The 21,554-nt window shown below is 39.6% G+C and overlaps 1 protein-coding gene across 16 annotated transcripts in view; it reads left to right on the forward strand.

Annotated features, from left to right (window-relative positions):
- The window catches only part of NRCAM (neuronal cell adhesion molecule), a 1,614,235-nt gene that overhangs the window by 830,590 nt on the left and 762,091 nt on the right, over positions 1–21,554 (forward strand). The gene's annotated exons all lie outside the window — the stretch shown is intronic.

A 21,554-nucleotide genomic window follows, 5' to 3' on the forward strand; every position in this document is an offset into this window, starting at 1 on the left:
GAGAACCTCTTGCTGTGAGGTGACAACGCTACCGCTGCACCACTGCGGCTTATATAATAGCTAGATGGATAGGTAGATTTAGATAGATACAGATAGATATAGTCAGATATAAAAGACAACTGCAGTAACACTTGCATGTATATATAGTTTCATCATAGTTATTTCCCGTAGTTTTTCAGTGCTGCAAAGGTACTTGGAATAACTTGCTATAGCATTACATATACTTCAGAGAAGTTTGGCAAAAAATAAATTTTTTTAACTTGCTGAGGGAAAAAAAACACTAAGTTTCAGGTTGAGGGACTTAAGTTTGGCATTAATACTCTCTGGCTATATAATATTAAGGCATTTTAAAGGACAATGTAGAGGGGCTTGATGCCATATTCTCTCACCAAGCAAATGTAACGTAATAGGTGTATCTATATCACTGTTCTGATCAAACTATTTACTTTATAAACTGATTTTGGTGGCGTTCACAGAAAACCACAGATGGCACATACTATCCAGGTTTCTATTTTAGCTATTCAGAATTGTCATTGGAAACTGAAGGAAAACATAAACATGAACCTTTATTTACATATTTAAAAGATTCAGTATGCTAGAACTGCTAAAAAAGATTTATTTTGAAAGTTTTAAATTTTAAAATATGTACAGGATTAGCTTTGGAAACAGTGTGTTGAAATAACTCAGTACATTTACGTTAACACCCAGCTTTTAAATTACACCTGATGTTAACAAAAGAAGTAGAAAATGTTCATTAATGTCACAGTACAGTACATTTTTTATGATCTGAGGTATGTTATATTTAGGTTACAATCACTGTCTAGAAATTTGTTGTGCTGTACTGTCATCATGATTAATTTAACTGTATTTAGTTTTTTTTTTCTGATCCAAGTACCTCTGTATCAAGAAATAGTCATATCATGATTCCTGAAAATGAAGAACACTCACACATTAGTCACTTTGTAAAAATATGTAAATAGTTGCTACATGTTAGTATTTCCATTGTCTATAGTGCATGTTTCATGTTTTACTCAGAATTCATTTTGTGATTAAGTATTAATGTTAAAATTTTTTTACAAAAATAATATTGTATTATCTTACGGTACATTTTATATATGCACCAGTATCTGGACTGTGAGGAGGCAATTTGTTGGTGGTACAGTTTAGCTGTCTCACTATGAACACAATATTCATTTTTCTCTAAGGTACTGGACTGGACTAGTAGATACATGAAACCTCACTACAGTGAAAATCCAGACTTTAGTCAGGTTCTTTGAAATCCCAGTCTGAGTGTAGCTGAACACCAGACACATAAGCATAGGGCTAACTAAATGATTGCATGATGGGAATGTGTATAAAGCAAAGATAAAGTAAAGAACCAAGCCTTCACAGGTACAACAAGTGCAATAGCCCAAAAATATTCAATCCATGTAAGAAACACAGGCCAGCACAATGTGGTGTAAATTATCCAATTTATTTATGGCATATAGGAGACAAGGTACAAAAAAAAACCAGACCGGTTTTGGCTACCAAAGCCTTCCTCAGTATGTATAAAGCATCAGCTGATCAAAGAGGAGGAGTTAACCATAACAAAGACTTGTTACATTTTGCAATGTAAAATGTATGCACCTAAATTTTGCTTACATGTTTTTATTTGCTTTGGTATCTGGCGGAAAAGTATCAAATGAAAGGTCTGAACTAAAGACTGACGCAGGAAGTTCAGGGAGGGGGGCCGACCTGAAGGATGATCAAAGCATACTGTTCCGATCTACAAGCTGGCAAACAGAAGCCACTTATTAGCCTACTTACTGAGTCAGGAAGACAGGGATTGTGACAACATCAAAAAGCACAATTGGTACCATAACCCAATAAAAGGTATTCAAGGATGGAAAAAGTAAGAGGGCAGTATTGTGGGAAGCAAACCTAAAGAACAGCAGAAAAGGGTACAGGGCTGGTGTATGTCTACACAACACACACACACAAACACAGCAAAAAAACAGAAAATTAAATTAGTCATTAAATAAATAAGTGCCTTCAACAGATTCTGGAAACTACAGACCCATTAGTCTGACTAGTCTTGTTTGTAAAGCCATGGAAAAATTTGTCATGGAAATTTTCAAAAAGGACATAGGAAACCTCCAGACACTTTATCCATCCCAGTCTGGCTTTGTCAAAGGAAGGTTATACTTACTGAATCTGGTGGGCTTCTTTCAAAAGGTCACTAAGGCAATGAATGAAGAGAAAACCAGATCTGGCTAAAGTATTTGATACAATATCCCATTCATGCATTATCAATAAACTTATGGAACTAGGCATAAACCCCTTTATAACACACTGAATAGCTAGCTGACACACTGATAGGATCCAGGAGGTTAGGATCTGTGAGGCCACCTCCACAAAGAGGCTGGTCACCACTGACGTCCACCAGAGCTCTGTGCTAGGCCCACTCCTCTTTTGCATCTACTTCTCAAATGTCAAAGCTAGTGTCAAAGTCCTTTGGTTGCCCAAACTTGCAGATGATTGCAAACTGGGAGCATTAATTGAATCCCCCCAAAATGAGAACACTCTTCAAGAAGGTCTAACACAAACAAACACTTGGTGCCAAAGACATGGCTTAAAATTCAATTCCAAGAAATGCATTATAGTACTTTTTGGACTACATCATCGGTAAAACATCCCAAAAAGTTGACTCATTAGTAAGGGATCTGGGAACGCATGTAGATAGTAACCTATCCTTTGACCAGCATGTGTCCAGGGTAGTAAGAAAATCCTTCTATGTTGCTAGACGTATAAGCAAGGGCATAACATCTAGGTCCAGAGAGGTCATCATATAACTGTAATCAGCCCTCATCAGACCCATCATAGAATATTATGCCTCCTTCAGTATGTACCTGACCAGACATATGCAGCAACTGGAACATCAGCAGATATATATATATATATAGGTTCATAGGGTTCATAGGTGTGTACTAGGCTAATGGCCTTGGAGCCTTTACAAACCTAGCTCATAGGATTACCCTGGCATCATGCCACCCAACTTTAGTTCCCAGTGTCTCTGTCAAGTAGAGACACTAGAGTGATCCCCGGGGTGAATTTTCTATTTTCCATCCACTCATCAAGATTTCTCTTGAAGAGGGCCAGTGACATGCTCTGTTTGACATGTATGGGAAGTCTATTCCATAGCATGGCCAGTCTCTGGGTTATGAACCTGTCCCTCCAGCATGTTCTGTTGATTGTGGTAATGAGGATGAGGTCTCTGGAACGTGTGGTGTGGAGGGATTGGGATTTCTTTAGATGTAGCATTTATAACAGAGTTGGGTCAGACATGGCTTTGCAAGTCAAGCAGAGATCGCCTCTAAGTAGGTGATATGAGACAGAGAATAGTTGTTGTTTTTTAAGTCTGTCCATATAGGACAAGTGTTTAAGGCCTAGAATCCTCTTTGTGAGGTACTTTTGCGGCCTCTCCAGTTGTTGCAGGTGTTTAGTGTGGTACATGCAAGATGGGGCATTGTACTCAATGATTGGCCTAATGAGGGAAGAGTAGAGAGAGACAGTGAACTCTTTTTTCCTGGATGCAAAACCCTTAGTAACAAGATGCGCCACATAGAAGGACCTTCGACCACAGTGGCAATGTGGTGGTCGAAAGAGAGGTTGCTGTCAACCTGTGTTCCCAGATCTCTTATAATGCCTTCTGTGTTCAGTGGACTACCATTGATATGGTAATTCATGGGAACCGGGTTTTTCCCAAAGGGGATGACGACACCTTTTTTGGCATTGAGCTTAAGGCCATGGTTCTGACACCAGTCGTTGGTCTCAGTGAGGCCCTTCTGTAGCATGTCAACATCACTTGGGGAGTTAATAATAGCTCCCAACCTAAAACCATCTGCAAACTTTGTCAGCCAGAGTCCCTTCGTGTTGGCCAGGTATCAGAGAAGTATATACCAAACAGGAGAGTACCCAGGACTGACCCTGTGGGACTCCACTCATGACTGTTCTGCAGTCTGACTTAGAGTCAGCTACTTTCACACTGTGGGTTCTATCTGTGAGCCAGTTTGCAACCCACCTAGTGATATAGGGGTTGATGTCTAGCTTAGTGAGTTTTTCTATAATTCCTGAGTGGGGAATGGTATCCAAGACCTTGGCCAAATCAAGGTAGGCTCTATGAACCACCTTGCCTTCATCCAGAGCTCTGGTGACTGACTCAAAGAAGTTGACCAAGTTGAGCAGGCATGATCTGCCCTTCACAAAACCAAACTGTGTGGGATTCAGAGTTTGGAGATTCCCTATATCCTTGTTTATTAGGTCCATGATGATGCATTCCATAGCTTTGCATATCAGACTCATTAGGCTAATGGGGCAATAGTTCCCAAGGTCTGTAGTCGTTCCTCCTTTGTGGAGAGGGATGACTGAAGCAGTGAGCCATTAAGTAGGGACAAAGCCTGAGGTGAGGCTGTGATTGAACAGGGCACACAGATGAAGTGCCAGTTCACTCTGTAGTTCATGTAGAACACAGCCAGGGATATTGTTAGGTCTCACAGAAGCTGTATTCTTGGCCTTGGACAGTGCTGTCTTAACCTGTGCAGCAGTAATACTGGGTACCTGGCAATCTAGTGACTGGTCCTTTGGGAGGGGAGAGAGGGGTAAAGTTAGCACTGAATCTGTTGGACAGTATATTGGCAATATCTGTTGGCTCGTTATAGAAGGTACCATTGTGAAGTAGCTCAGAGTAAATCTGGGTATTGCCATGGAGATTCTTTACATAACTATAGAAGGCCTTGTATGTGTGTGTGTGTGTGTGTGTGTGTGTGTGTGTGTGTGTGTGTGTGTGTGTGTGTATATATATATATATATATATATATATATATATATACACATATATATATATATATATATATATATATATATATATATATATATATATACATATGTGTAGTTTTGTGTGTGTGTGTGTGTGTGTATGTGTGTGTGTGTGTGTGTGTGTGTGTGTGTGTGTGTGTGTGTGTGTGTGTGTGTGTGTGTGTGTGTGTGTGTGTGTGTGTGTGTGTCTGCCGTTTCATTAATTGTTAATAGTAGCAGTTCATCTGCACACTTTTTGTGCCCAGGCTTTTGTGAACTTGATTATCCATGCATGAATTCATGAATGCTGGTATTCCAGTTTAAGTACAGCCCTTGTGTAGACTGTGTCAGAATTTGTTTTGTCTGTGGGTAGACCGGAAGCAGTCTCTTAGCACTGGAGTACGTCCCTGTTTTCTGCTTGTATGTTGAAATATGGGACTTAACCTTTACAAAAACGGCATTCATTATAGCCATACTGATTAAGGCTTGTACATTCTGTTTGGTTTCAAATTTCAAAATTAGATGAGAACGAAGTTAAGCAATTCTTAAAATGAAGTGTCTGTTTTACTGTATTATGTTGTTTCAGTAGCTGTGCTCAGCAGTTCTTGGGATGATTCTTACATTGTCTAAAATTTGTAAGGTGCAAATTGCTTTTTGAAAGTGAATGTAATTTTACAAACCGACCTGTTCTGGGACAGGCTGTGGTGGATGATTAGTTATGTTACATTCATATCTATGTTTAGTTTGAGGATTTCGGCTCACTTTTTTATTACTATGTAGCTGAAATATGATGATCACCCTTGAATCTCACTCTCATCAGGTTTTTATTGACTCAGAATTTAAGCTGATATACTTGAGATGACAGTGAATTAACTGGAGATGTAACCGGCGTGTACTAGAACCAAAATGTACTACAGTAGTAGATGGTAATGCATGGGTAAACATCACTGACATGTCTTAATATGTATACATGTAGTAATGCATGGGTAAACATCACTGACAGGTCTTAATATGTATACATGTAGTAATGCATGGGTAAACATCACTGACATGTCTTAATATGTATACATGTAGTAATGCATGGGTAAACATCACTGACATGTCTTAATATGTGTACATGTAGTAATGCATGGGTAAACATCACTGACATGTCTTAATATGTATACATGTAGTAATGCATAGATTGTGAATGGCATGACATGATACCCATTTTATTTGTGGACTACCTTTTACTGTGAAATAGTTTCCATTGATTTTAACGTAAACTGAGTGGACCTTTTGCTAAATACCTTTATCCGACATGCAGGTGGGCTGTAAACTGTGTGCTAAGTCCATTATATCACTTAAAACAGATTTGTAGCACTAACAAAATGAGTACAGATTAACTGGCTGACACATGGATTCACAAACTCATAATAGGATCATAGGACATTACTAGGCTAATGGCCCTAGGACCCTTACAAGCCTGGCTAAGTTTGTACCCTTAGTTCCACAATCAGGGCCTATTGCCCCTGTCCAAGAGGGACACAGGTGGATGCCCCAGGGTGAATTTATGGTCACCCATCCAATTGTCCAAATTGTGTTTGAAGCGGGCCAATGAGATGCTGTGTTTGACATGAAGTGGGAGTTTGTTCCAATGGTGTGGTAACCTCTGGGAGACAAATCTGTCCCTCCAGCAGATTTTATTAATGTCACATACCAGATTAAGGTATTTAGAGTGAGTAACCTGTGTACCTTATACTTATAGTGCCTGCATATTTGAACTGTTTCTTACTAAAATTGGTACACCTTGTTTGCTGTAGCATAGACTAGACCCAGGCCTGCTGAATCTAGCTTTGTTTGTATGCTTGTTGTTTGTTTGCATTTCCCTGAAATGCTAATTCCACCTAAAACACGGCTTTTCAGTGCTTCTGTGGATCCCTAGTGATATCTGCATTGCTTACTGTACTTATTTCCTTGTTTCACTTGAAAGAAAGTTACTGTTTGTCATTTTCCATTTAAGTTACCTGTAACACATTGCATTTAAGTTACCTGGCACTTGCTCACTAAAGCAATTATATAAGTCAGCACTAAAAAATTAAAAGCACTACACCCTCACAAACTCCCCTTGAGTACCTTGTTCCCCATTGGCCCTTTTTTCAATTATAAAGGAATTCCCAATACTATTCTAGCATGTCCAGAGGTCAGTTGTCAATCTCCTCTCCAGTCCAGCTGGTGAATCTGGGAATCTTGATGCAATGTTACAACTGCCTCATGTACACAGACAACCCTCTCCTCCTCCCAACAAATTCCAACACATGTGAGAGATGCAACCATATAGCCAAACTGGTGGCTAAGCTCTCTCAACTCAGTACTGGCATAACCAGTCAGGAGGAGAAGGAAACCACACTCACTACAATTCCAGTCTCACATAGACCAACCATGACAGCAAACCAAACACATAAACACACAAAAACATACTCGGAGGCTCTAAATAAAAATCTGCCTAAGCAGCAGAGACCTCCAAAGCAGACACCCAAGCAACCGCTACCCCAAAACAAAACACGTGCAACACATAGCTCACAAAGCCAGTGTGCCGAACAGTCACAGCCCTTAAGGCTAAACAACACACCTGATACACTTGTAATAGGTGACTCTATCGTTAGGCACACTGACGTCCCGCTCACCAGCCTGAACAAGGAGAAGGTCACTGTGAGCTGCCTGTCGGGCGCTAGGATCCGCCACATAACACAAGCACTCTGGTCACTCCAAGGCAAGTACAAATATGACTCAGTCATTGTCCATGCTGGTGTGAATGACCTGAGATGTACCTCCCTGGACTACATGAAAAGAGACATAGAGGAGCTCTCTGAGCATGTAGCCCAGGCCGGTATGACCCTGACCTTGAGTAGCATCTTACTCTCACCAAGAATGATGACACAATATGAAGACAAGATGATCAATTTCAACAATTGGCTTAAGTATTGGTGTCATTCAAAGGGGATCCAATGCCTGTCAGCCTGGGATGACATGCTTGACAAGCCATGATGCTTCACTAGGGACGGCTTGCACCTGTCACCCCTGGGCTTTCAGATATTGGCAAAGGCTCTTGCTACCCCCCATAGTGCCTTTTTTAGGCAAGGCTCAAAAGACAAACCCACCTCCATAGGTATCACAAGGGATAAGAAACTAAGAGTAATGCTACTCAACGCCAGAAGTCTAAACCTCAAGATGCATGCACTCGAAACTCTCCTTAGCATGGAGAACATCGATATCTGTGCAGTAACAGAAACCTGGTTCAAGGCTCCCAAGAGCACCCCAGCACTACCAGGTTATACCTCATACCATGCTTTTCAGCCACAAAACTTAGACCGAACCACAAAAGGAGGGGGAGTATCAATATTTGTCAAAGATACCCACACCTCCAGGTTGGTGGCACAGCATGAAGCATCAGAGACTGTCCATGTGCAACTAACAGTGGATAAAACTGCCTTCCAGTTTATAGCCTGCTACAGACCACCCTCCCAAACCCAGGAACCCCACTCGGCCTTCCTGAGAACACTGGAAAATATGAAGATCTCTCCAAACACCATTATATTGGGCGACTTCAACTACCCAAACATAGACTGGGAGCATTACTCTAGGTCCAACACCCTAGCCCAAAGATTCCTAGAATTTATAAACTCAGATGCTATGGAACAACTTGTTACCACTCCCACAAGAGGGGAAAATATACTGGACCTGATCATCACCAACATGGTGACTCTATGCTCCAGACCAGAAGTGTATCCCTCACTGGTAAGATCAGACCATAAACTAATCTCACTGGATATTCATATCCTGACCCCACCCCCTGCCCAGAAAACCACAGTGAAAAACTTCTCTAAAGCAAATTTCACACTCCTCAAAACCGAGGTGGAATCCTTCAAAGTCCCCGGGCCTGTGGAAAATACGGTCCAGACTGCAGAATCCTTTATAAACGCATTCTATGAACACCTTCAGGAATGCATGGATCATGCAATCCCAAATAAAACCAAGACCCAATCCTCCAAAGGCAGACGTCCTGTCTGGTGGACCCCAGCCATAAACAAACTATACAATAGAAGGAGGAAGCTACTACATGATAGAGCAAAATCCCAAAAGGGAAGGCATCTCTGATCAGTATTAGCAAAAAACTACGGGCACTCATAAAATCGTCTAAGGCCAGCTTTGAGAGAAAAATTGCACAGGACACTAAGGATAATCACAAGGCTTTCTTTAGTTATGTTAGGAACCTGGGTGGGAATTCCCAGATATGCTCAGAATTAGTCCAAAATGACAAAAAATACACCAAACCCACATACATTGCCAACATCCTAGCTGACAGGTTCAGTGCAAACTTCTCCCCCCTCCCCACCAAAAGGGCAAATATCTATCCCAGCAGAGTGCTGCCCCCCTGACATCTCAGATGCTCAGGTAAGAGCCGCCCTCTCCAAAGCAAAAAACACAGCATCAATGGGAGCAGACGGTGTCCCAGGCTGCATCCTAAATGAACTTGAAGAAGAGCTAAACCCAAACATAAAACTACTGTTCAATCTCAGCCTTACTACAGGATATGTACCCAAAGAGTGGCGTACAGCAACAGTGGTCCCTCTCCACAAAGGTGGTGCCTCAACGGATCCTGGAAACTATCGCCCCATAAGCCTGACTAGCTTGGTCTGCAAAGCTATGGAAAGGATCATCATGGACCTCATAAATAAAGATATTGAGGACCTACAGACACTGGATCCTACCCAGTTTGGCTTTGTTAAGGGCAGATCCTGCCTCTTAAACCTGGTCGATTTCTTTGAAACAGTCACCAAGGCCATTGACGAGGGGAAGGTGGTCCACACAGCCTACCTGGGCCTCGCAAAAGCCTTCGATACAATACCCCACTTGGGCATTATAGATAAGCTCACCAGCTTAAATATAAACCCCTATGTCACTAGATGGGTTGCAAACTGGCTCAAGGACAGAACTCACATGGTTAGAATTGCTGGAGCCATGTCAGACTTCAAACCAGTTACAAGTGGCGTCCCACAAGGCTCAGTTCTGGGACCTCTCTTGTTCAGTATATATTTCTCGGAGGTACAGGCCAACATGGAAGGACTGTGGCTGACCAAGTTCACAGATGACTGCAAACTGGGCGCCATAATCGACTCTCCATCCGACACAAGCATCCTCCAAAAGGGCCTCATAGAAACAGACAACTGGTGCCAGAGCCATGGCCTCAAGCTAAATGCCAAAAAGTGTATAGTCATCCCCTTTGGCAAAAACAAAGTGTACACAAATTACCACATAGGTGGTAATCCATTAAGTACAGAAGAAGTAATTAGGGACCTGGGGACCCAAGTTGATAGCAATCTCTCATTTGACAACCATGTGGCCAAAGTGGTTAGAAAAACATTTTATATAGCCCACCTAATCATGAAGGGATTCACATCTAGATCAGGGGAGGTCATCATGCCTCTTTACTCATCCCTCATCAGGCCCATAATTGAGTACAATGCCCCTTTTGGGATGTACCTTACTAGACACCTGCAGCAACTGGAAAGACCCCAAAAGTACCTCACCAAGAGGATCAAAGGGCTCAAACAGATGCCATATGCTGCCCGGTTAAAGAAACTCCAGCTCTACTCAGTAGCATACCGCCTGCGAAGAGGCAATCTGTGCCTGACGTATAAAGCCATGTCCAACCCGGAATTAATGGACATGCTGCACCTCAGAAAATCTAAATCCCATTGAGCTACGCCCTCGAGAGACTTGAACCTCAGCACTGAAAGAAATATGACATGCTGGAGGGACAGATTCATAACCCAGAGGCTCCCTTCACTCTGGAATAAAATCCCAGTTCAGGTTAGGCAGAGTCCCTCATTGACTCTCTTCAAGAGGAATCTTGATGAGTGGATGGGAGATCATAGGTTTACCCTGGGTATCACTTCTGTGTCACTGTTAGACAGAAACACAGTATACTAAACTCGAAAAAGGGCATAGCAAAATTAATTTAAAATGGGTGGCGAAAGCCAAACACACTCTGGCTAGGCTTATAAATGCCCTAGGGCAGATAGCCTAGTATGAACCTATGAACCTATGAACCTACCATTTGACTTATGGACATGCAGCATTTGCAAGAACACAGGGTCAGAGATTACATTGTTTGCAAGACAGAGATAACTTCTGAGTAATCTGTATGAAACAGAATAAAGTGACAGTTATTTCAGACAATCCCCATAGGAGAGATGCTGAAGACCTTGAATTTTCCTTGTGAGAAACCTTTGTGGTTTCTCCAGTTGCTGCAGGTGCTTAGACAGGTATATACCAAAAGGGGCATTGTACTCAGTTATTGGCCTAATGAGGGAAGAGTACAGGGTGGTTATAACTTATTATTTCTGGAGGCAATGCCCTTACTTAGGAGATGAACAATATGGAATGCCCTTCTTACCACTGTGGAGACATGGTGATCAAAGGTAAGTTTGCTATTAACCTGTGTGTACAGGTCACTACTAAGTACGTACTTAAGGTGTTGCTGTTGATGTGGTATTTAGCAGAAATATCGCTTTTATGGAAAGGAATGGTAATACATTTTTGCATTGATTTTAAGGCCATGCCTTTGGCACCAATCATTTCTTTGAGTAAGACCCTCTTGTAGGATGTTGACATAATTTGGAGAGTCTGCGACGGCTCACAGTTTGCAGTCATTAGAAAATGTTGTCAGTCATAGACCTTTAGTTTTTGCTTGTTCTTCGTAGGTATAAATTCCAAATAGTAGAGGTCCCAGGACTGATCAGTGTGGAACACCACTGGTTACAGGTCTGCTGTTGGAGGTGGATTACCCTATTTTCACTATATGATTTCTATCAGTGAGCCAGTTAGTGACCCATCTAATGATATAAGGGTTGATGCCTAGCTGGGTGAGTTTGTCAATGATGCCTGAGTGGGGAATAGTGTGGAACACCTTGGCTAAGGCCAGGTAGGCTGTATGCACAGATTTCCCCTTGTCCAGGGCTTTAGTGACTGTCACGAAGAAGTCCACCAGATTTAACAGGCATGATCTCCCTTTGACAAATCCAGACTGAGTAGGGTAAAGTGTTTGGAGATTACCTATATCTTTGCTGATAAGGTTCATGATGATTCGCTCCATGGCCTTGCAAATAAGGCTTGTCATTGGAAGCACCAACTTTGTGCAAGGGAATAACGGTGGCTGTTTTCCATTCAGCTGGTACAAAACTGGTGCTTAGACTATGATTTAAAAGAGTACCCAATGGTGTAGCTAAGTCATGTTGGAGCCCATGTAGGACGCAGCCTGGGATGTTATCAGGTCCCATAGATGCTGTGTTTTGGCCTTTGAGAGGGCATTTATGACCAGCTCTTCAGAGATACAAGGTAGGGGAAAGGTGCTATGGATGTCATGGAGTACGTGTGGTGGGGACAGGGAAGTGAAGTTTTCACAGAACCTGTCAGCCAACAGGTTAGCTATGTCCACAGGCTCAGTATATGTGGTATCATTAACTACCAGTTCTACACAAATCTGGGCCTTTCCTTTTAGGTTATGGATGTAACTATAGAATGCCTTGTGGTTGTCCTTAGATAAGGAAGCTAATTTGGACTCATAGTTTGCTTTGGAGGACTTCACAAGAAGTCTTATTTGCTCCAACACCTCCCCAAAACAGAAGTAAAAAGGTAATGCTACAGCATTCCTCTCCTTCCCCATGTCAGGTGCTCCATGATCACATGTGGTAGTCAAACTCAGGATACTAGGATCACAGAGAGGACTTTATCTAGTGAAACTGGCTTAAATTACTAATGTGTTTCATTGACATATAGTAAGAAGGGAAAGATTGTTTCCTATGCCTGTGAAATATGATGGTGTGGTTCCTTGCAGACAAAAAGTGTGAAATTGGTAAACATTGGCATTTTCATTATGCATTTACATACGGAAATTGAGCATGAAGATTAGGAATCGATCAATTATTTTTAATTAGGTAATGCAAGATATTTTTGTGTAGATACAGATACAAGGTTGATTTCAGTCTTTATTTACTTATTTATTTTGACATTTGTTGACCGGGTTAGTCCATCTGAGTAGAAGCCCTTTTTCAGCAGAGATCTGGGCAGAAATGCTCCAGTAGTGCAAATTTAAAATGTTACAGATATTACATAATGTGACATAGGGAATGTGATTCAATTAATTACAGATAGGTATATAGATAAAAGACAGTACATACAGGATACAATTTGACATTGCTTTGACGTAGAAGTTTATATTATAGCCCTGAGATAACAGTGAGGGAAGGGTTTGAGTATTTCACAATAAGAGGAGGAGAGGAACAAAGGCATAAAGATGAGTATAGCATAGATACCATTGATTCATAGTTGTGTGTGTGTATTTAGCAAAGAGGTAGAGAGAATAAGGATTAGGTGGTGTTTAGGGTAACTATTTAGGGAGGGGGGTGGAGTCCTAGAGTTAAGTAGGAAGTTTTTTAAAGATTTTATGAAGCAGTAAGTTCTCGTAGTAGTTCTTAGGGACAGAGGCAGTTTATTCCATGAATTAGCAACTGAGTAACAATAGAAAAGTTTGCCTATGGTTTTAATTAATATGATTACAATTATCAGTTTAGTTTCACAGCATTTGTGGTAAAAGTTTAATATTTAAGATCAGCAGGACTATAGAATTTCATCAAAATGTGATCTTTAAGTCAGAAAATATTCTGCTTCTGTTATCAAATCCATGTGTGGTCAATAATGTACTTGTCTTAAATCCACGTGTGGTCAATAATGTACTTGTCTTAAATCCACGTGTGGTCAATAATGTACTTGTCCTAAGCAGATATAGTTGCATAACTGGACCATTAGATGGTGTTTTCCCATTGATCAAGGTACTGCAGTCTTATACATTTAGGTTGTATGGGATGAAGGGAGAATGAAGTCCACTATGATAAAAGTTCTTTAAGAGATTGTGTCTTTTCCATTTGTTATAATTCTTAGTGGTTTATATATTGACAATGCTGATTATATATTCATGTTATCATGCTCCATTTATTATGTTACAAAGGACAGAACTTAAAGAAATTGTCATGTAGGACTATTAGGGCTTTGCTCATGAGACCTATTAACACTACAGTGATAAAAAGCAAGTCGGTGACATTCAAGATGCACAAAGAGCAATCCCTTATTAATGGTTTATTGCATATCTGAGAATGGAACCCTGCAGAGTTAGAAGTGACCATGCTAGGGCTCTGTGTTTCATGCCACGCAGCTCTGTTACTCAGCCATCTGCACCATGTACACACACACACACACACACACACACACACACACACACACACACACACACACACACACACACACACACACACACACACACACACACACACAACTTCAAAGTACTTTCCCTGCCACAGCACTAACAGACCCTCTCCTACTATAAACATTAATAGCTGTATACTGTCAAAGAAAGATGAACAATTTTATCACTTAACTCCTTCGTTGTTATGGTAGACTTTATCTTTGAACTACTTCTCCTTACTGTTCCATTTCGGTCAAAAGGCTCAGTAAAGGAGCACATGGCTAATTAGTGTTCACCTCTTCTTCTAGACTTGCCACATTTGCATGTGGCTTTCACTAATGAGATCTGTGTAACTCTACATGCCAGAGTCCTCTCACTACTGTAGCATTACAGGAGGCTTTGAGCTGTCCCTTCATGAAACACTGGGCAATCCTGCAGCATGTTTGGTTTAGCCATAGAGGGAAGCCCTTGTCACAATACAACCTGGAATTTACACTTCAGACACTAAATATGCTATACTTTAATATGGATACAAGCTGTGTTTAAGCCTGCTATATGATGAAGTCTCTTAGCAGATACAAGCAATCTTCCAGGCTTCAGAAAATAAAGTTCTGTTTCTCAATAGGTCTAAGGAAAATTGTTTAATTATTTAGCTGTAACTATTTCTGAATTTACTATAAGTATTTTCGAATTGTCTTTTTGGAAGTACTAGAGGATCTACCATTAGATAAACAGGATAATCTGCACCAACTCACACTCTCTAACATGACCCCTCTGGTGGTTCATCTGTTCTGAGTCTGATGAATCCAAATCAAGGAATGCTCTTTAAAGTCAACTCCAAGGTTCCACATGTGATCTTTCTTCTGTGATGTTTTACGACATGATGTAATACTACACAATGACTACCAAGAAATGAAGGAAGGGTAGTGGTTCTGCTTCAGGGTCCTATTACAGATTTCCATTGTAAAATGAGAACGTCCTAGTTCCCATCCTAAGATGAGCTCACTACTTGGTGGGATCTGCAGATTTTGTATCTTAAACAGTGTTTGCTTTCTGCAACTGTTATCAGGTTTGTTGAAATAGTATTTATTTGTAAATCAGATAGTTATCATTTGTTAAACATACTTATGGATACTATATTGTATAATACAGGAAAACGGGAAAACCTGAATTATGTGAAGACAAAATATGTATAGGCTCAATAGTTTTACCATGGAAGCTGTTTTCATTCTGTTGCTTGAAATTTAGAAAGAACCTTCTGGTTATTGCAATGAACCGTAGACGTCCTGTCCTGTGAGGTATACACTTACAGAATACAGTACATGCATAAGTGATAAAACAGAAACAGAGCTTGAAAAAAGTAAACAGGACTTAAAATGTACTTAAACTAAAAGATAAGACAATTGCAAGTATTCAGATATTTAATTTTGTGCATGTTCCAGTCCTCCACACACTGTAGTAGTCAGATGTAGAGCATGAAAAGAAATGTTTTGGAATATTTTGTGATAGGCCAACAAACTGTTCCCTAAGCTGAATAGCATAGGAATTCTGCACAAAAATCAGCTAAGATGTGCTTTTTGTATTTAGCAGTGCAGTGATTATGTCACAGGAATAAAATGCATTCTGTGATGACATTTGGCAATGTTTGCTTACAGCATAATTCCCCTTCAGTTCTTTAAATGTTTAAAGTATCTTGAAAGATTTAGATTATACGTTACTATAGGCTAGTATTCCCCCTCAGTATTACTTTCTCTAATTTTTGTCTGTCTCAGTGTTATTCTTATGATTACTCAGTAAATCTGTGCCAAAGAACAGCTAACAAAAAAAAAAGCCTGCAGCCATAAGCCACTACTGTGGGAATGTATGTGCCATTTTTTGGTCTTCTCCTTCAAAGTAATGGAAACTAAAATACTTGGTGACAAATACCAGGTGAAAAGGGAAACTTGTTCTGGGAGAGTAGCCATCAGTAATATTAAAGGGAAAATATTCTACTCTGGATATAAATGATGGCATAAGACATTCTGATTGGCCATCCTTTGTATCAATTATCAGCATTGTACAGCCCCAATGGCAGCACCACTGGACATGTTTCAGTTTAGCAGTGTTCATTCTGCAATAATTAAGAAACTATTTCTCACTGGAGCAACAGGTAACGTAATTAGATAAGTCAAGTTATTTGAACACTATATGTTCTTAACTTCAACCAAGGGCACAGTATACTCAAATCAAGGGGTGGCGTAAGCCAAACACAATCGGGCTAGGCTTATAAATGCCCCAGAGCAGATAGCCTAGTATGAACCTATGAACCTACGAACCTATGTACGCGAACGCTCTACTCTGAAATTACTTGTGCTGTAGCAGTCACTTCAAGATGAATTTGTTAATATTTGTCTTAAAATGTAATTGCTTTTGAAATTATAATCTGTATTTCAGAAGCTAAAGTCTGATGGCTAGCAATAGGTGTGAGTCTTGTTTAACTTCTTTAAAGTATTACAACTGCTTGATGATGAAATGGCAAATGGTAGCATATTTGCAATAGTTATTTCAGAATGAAAGTGTGATAGAATAACTGTGCAAGAGAAATAACTGCTTCTGTTTTGCAAATCAGGTGCATCAGTGCAATTTGAACAGATGTTTTATTTATACTTGACAAAAGATTAATGTTTGAAATATAATGTGTCACTCTCATTGTCTTTTAATACAAAATCTCATGCTTTGGATGAGATGTTAAACCAAGGTCTCATTTGCTTCACTTGGCGGTAGCTCAGCTGGATGTAAAAGATCCCACAGCACTTACAAAAAGAGATGGGGAAGTTCATTGATGCCCTGGCCAAGTTACCCCTAGTAGTAAAAATACCATCTTGGGCCTCTCCTGAAAAGAGATTACTAGCTTAGTGGGACTAAAGTTGGTCAAAAATAGCATAAATAAATACAAATAAATATTCTTGTGAACTTCCTTTGCTGAATAGCCTTCTATACAGAGAACAAAGTGCTTATGAATTGTTATTGCTAGCCACAGAAAATTAAAACCATACACAGGATGTTAAACTTTTATTTTTACCAGGGGAAATACTAACTTTATTATGTGCCATACACTGGATGCCATGCTTTTATTTATTCATTTATTTTAAACCAGGGAAACTTAACAGCTGCTACTCTGATCACAGCTTTCTTCTTTTGTCTATACAGCTACCTTCTTTTCCTCAGTCAGGTTTTCAGTTTGCTTGCTTCGCTCTGCCTGATTGACGGCCTATTCCATTTTTTAATAACTGCTCCTTTCAGAGCCAATTTGCCCTCCACCACATGCATTAAATGTAATTCTGAATTGTCACAATGATACATTTAAGTACCTTCTTTTAGCTTCACGATCCTTATTGTGTCAAGTGCTTAATTCATTTTAACAAAGATAATTTTGTTCTGTCCTGTCAATTTCAGCAGGCTTAGAAAACATTGTTATCTGATGAGCACTTCTGGCTGTATTAGTGCTATTTCTACTTACATTTTCCCCTCAAATGTGATGACCTGTTTCAAAACCTCCCATTTTTGGACTTATCACACTTTTTCCTGTTTTATTTCCATATTCTTCTCCAAAATGTGTCTTTTCTGTTTAGGTCATATTACGGAACCCCTTCTTTTTATTTTCTGGGAAATGTTTAACTGTAGTAACTGAAAATAATTGTAGCATAGGCTTTATTTCATAGTATTTTGTTTCTACATTAAAGTAAAAAGATTTGTTGCAACAGACGGGGACATTTCCTTTTGGTTACACATTACTGCAACCAGCTTCTGTCTGGTTGCAGTTGTCTTCATTTACTGTTCTAATACGTTTTTAACCACATTAACCCTTCCATAAATAACATGCCTTTCAATTATGCCTTGTTTTACCACTATTATCTTTAATTTCTTGTTACATATGTATATTATTTTGGCTTTAAGCCACATTCTACTTACAAAACATCTTTCTTCTCTCAGTTTTGACAGCAACTGTTTAGCCCAGCTTACTGTCTGTCTTCACAACAGACCTTCCCTAGTCAAACAGAATGGGTCTGTGCCCTCTGCATCCCACCTTACCTTGGGCACCCCCTGAGTTCCTAGCCCTGGACTTATCCTTTTCCCTTTGTTTGTAAATGTATTGTCTCAGGCCCTACACAATATTAGTATGATTTTTATGCAAATGACCTTCATCTACTTAGAACTTGTTTGTGACATACCTGCTCTACAAAACACATTGAAACATGAGTTTGATAGCATTTGAACATTTTTCCCAACATTACTTAGCTGAAAACTTATATAAAACTGAACCAGTGATATTTGAAATCATTCAACAATTAATGGTCATCCTCGGGCTATCAGTGATTCCCAAACAGTCCAACAGAGCACATAAATGCCTAGACATACCCTGTCATGTGGCTATACCTCTCCCTGAATTTGAGTGCTTAAACTATATCCTAAATACTAGATCAGTTAAAACTCTCATGTAGGCTCACTCACATCCACACATCGTATACCATGTTACTGTATAGCCAAAAATGTTCTTTATCCCCAAGCTGGACTACTTTTTCTCTCATCATCTTAGATAATTCTACAGACAGAATCCTACTTTAGAAAAGATGAAACAAAATGTGTCACTTCATTATCCCGTATCATAATGGAATGCACCACTGTGGTTACTCTTGTCCACTCAAATACTTACTTTTGATCATAGGGCCTCTCATCAGTGTTTTCTAGTGCCAACATACCAAGATTAACTAAGACTTAACCAAAATCGGCCTTCTACTTTGAGACCAAGACCACAGTTGCTGACCGCTCTTTAATGAGCCACAGACAATTATGTTATGGCAGATGATGGCCAGTACATGACATTTCTGGAGAAGATGATTGATGAATGAATATGCAGAGTAGTACAAAGATAGATGGGAAATGAGCAGTTCAAATTCAGATCAGGATGGAGCATTACCTGGTGTTTGTAGTGAAACAGTTGAGAAAAAGCTAGAGATGAGATCTGGGCATTCCTATACTTAAAGAAAAGGTATGACAAAGTTCCAAGAAAGCTGATTTGGGCAGTTTTGTGATGGTTTGAGGTCTCAGAAACATTGGTAGAATTAGTGCAGGCTATGTATAAGGATCCAATAACACAAGTGCAAACAGTATTCAGACTCACAGAGGGGTTTCCGGTGGGAATGAGCACTCACTAGGGTTTGGCTCTTAGCCCACTACTATTCAGACTGGTGTTGGACTATGTTAGTAAATAGGTGAGACGGGACAGCTCAACAAAGCTGCTGTATTGTGATGATGTGGCACTACAGGCAGAGTCTGAGTGAGAACTTCAGCAAAGGGCAGGCAATGGAATGCAAAACTGAAGGCACATGGGAGGAAACTAAGTACAGATAGGACAGTGGTAATGGCAGCAAATGGGAAAATCAGAAGAAGCTGAAAATTGAGATAGAAGGGAAAATAGTGGACCAGGTCAGCAGCTTCAGGTACCTGGGAGGGGTGGTTGAGGAGAAGGGAAATCTGGATGAGGACGTTAAAGCTATAATCAGAGGGGCTGCAGCCAACTGGCAGGGAGTGTCAGGGGTCGTGTATGACAGAAGGATGCCAAAGAAGCTGAAATGTAAGGTGTACAAAACAGTGGTGTGACCAGTATTAATGTATGGTACAGAAACCTGGGCAGTAAAGGCAGAGCAGTTGAGGAGGCTAGAGGTGATGGAGATGAAATGACTGAGAAGGGTGGTAGGATGCTCTGTGCGGGACAGATGAAGAAATGAGAACATCAGAACAGAAGCCAAAGTAGCTCCAATTGCAAAAAAGATCAAAGAGAACTGATTACAGTGGTTCAGGCACATGTGCATGAAAGCAGAAAACAAGTTGGTGAAGAAGATTTGGATCAGACAGGCAAAAAGGCATGAGGAAATGTGGGCATCTAGCAAAGAGATAGATGAACTGTGTGAGACAAGACCTACAACAGTCAGACATGAGTATCCAGGAAGGCAGGAGAGTGGCATTGGATCGAGAGAGGTGGTAACAGTTGATGAGACACATCAACCCCATGTATAAAATGGGAAAAAGAGGGTTTGATTATGATGATGAGGAGAGGTTATTGCCATACTTTCTCTCTCTTTCTCTGTCTTCAAAAGAGTAGATAACAATGTTGTGAGAGTACCTTTCACAACAAAAATAAGGCATCAGCTATAATCTTTGTTAGATGAACAAATTACAACTCTTTAATTTTAAAAGCAATGATTTCACATACAAAACAGTATTGCAGTTGCACAAGAAAGAGAAAAGAAAATATATGGAAACATTGTTGGGAGAAAAACTGTAACTGAATCTGTGGATGTGTCTAATTACTTGAGAGTGATGACTGAAGACACAGGATGTAAATAACGTGTAAAGAAGTATTTAAGCCAAGTATCTTAATGTAGCTTCCTCAGCCAGTTAGAATTCCTTAAGTCCAAATACTATTCACAAGCAAACAGAAAGAAAAGGACAGCACTAGGTCTGGTAAGAAGAAAAAACGCTGGTGACGTCAGCTGTGAAGGATGGAGACTTGTAGAAATAATCCAAATAAGCGTTAGTTTGAAAAAATTCACGTAGTATTCTACTTTTATTAACAACGTAAAAACAAGTAATGTGAAATGCTGCCAGCGTTTTTTGTTCCAAGAATAATAGAACTTCCTCAGACAACAACCAATACAATTGCAAATAGTACTTAAATATACTCTAAATAATTAATACAGGTGCTTGCAATTAAGTTAATAGCATTTGTTCTTCATTTAAAGAACCAGTTTTTGTATGTATAAACATTATTAAAAGCCTAAGCATAACAAACAAATATACTATGATTCATGTCAGGTAGTGTATACCCTATCTTATAGATACTTTTAATATTTATTAAATCCTTAAAAAATATCAATAAATAAGAACTATTAAATATCCAAATTTTGACTGCCTTGTATACATATAATGATATTTAATTCTAATTTATAAACGTTTTCTTATTACAGATTCTACTATGTTAAAATACAATTATAGTTTGTCCTACTTAATAAAGGTTATTGTAAACTAATTTACTAAATGTTGATTTGATTTTAATACAGTGATTCAACTTAGCTATGAATTTAATTATACTTGTTCTTTCAACATTGTGATTCTTATTTCTTTTTAAGGAGACATATACTATGTGATTCTCCATTAGCTCTCTTTTTGATTGTTTAATTATTCCAGAAAGAGCGGGAAATTAAGCTCTTTAATTACTTAATTGTCTAATTGTTGCTCAAATTTCTCATTTAAAATGTAACCTGAAGAAGCATACCAGTGTGTATGCGAAAGTGCTCATTTTTTGGAATAAATTATACTTTTATTACATCGTGGTGATCCTTGCTTGGTGTTCCTGAGACTTCTACCTTTTTACAAACAAGTTCTTTGGATGGTA

Source organism: Protopterus annectens, chromosome 11.part0 (assembly GCF_019279795.1).
Source record: "Protopterus annectens isolate FY-2018-M chromosome 11.part0, PAN1.0, whole genome shotgun sequence".
NCBI lineage: Eukaryota > Metazoa > Chordata > Ceratodontiformes > Protopteridae > Protopterus > Protopterus annectens.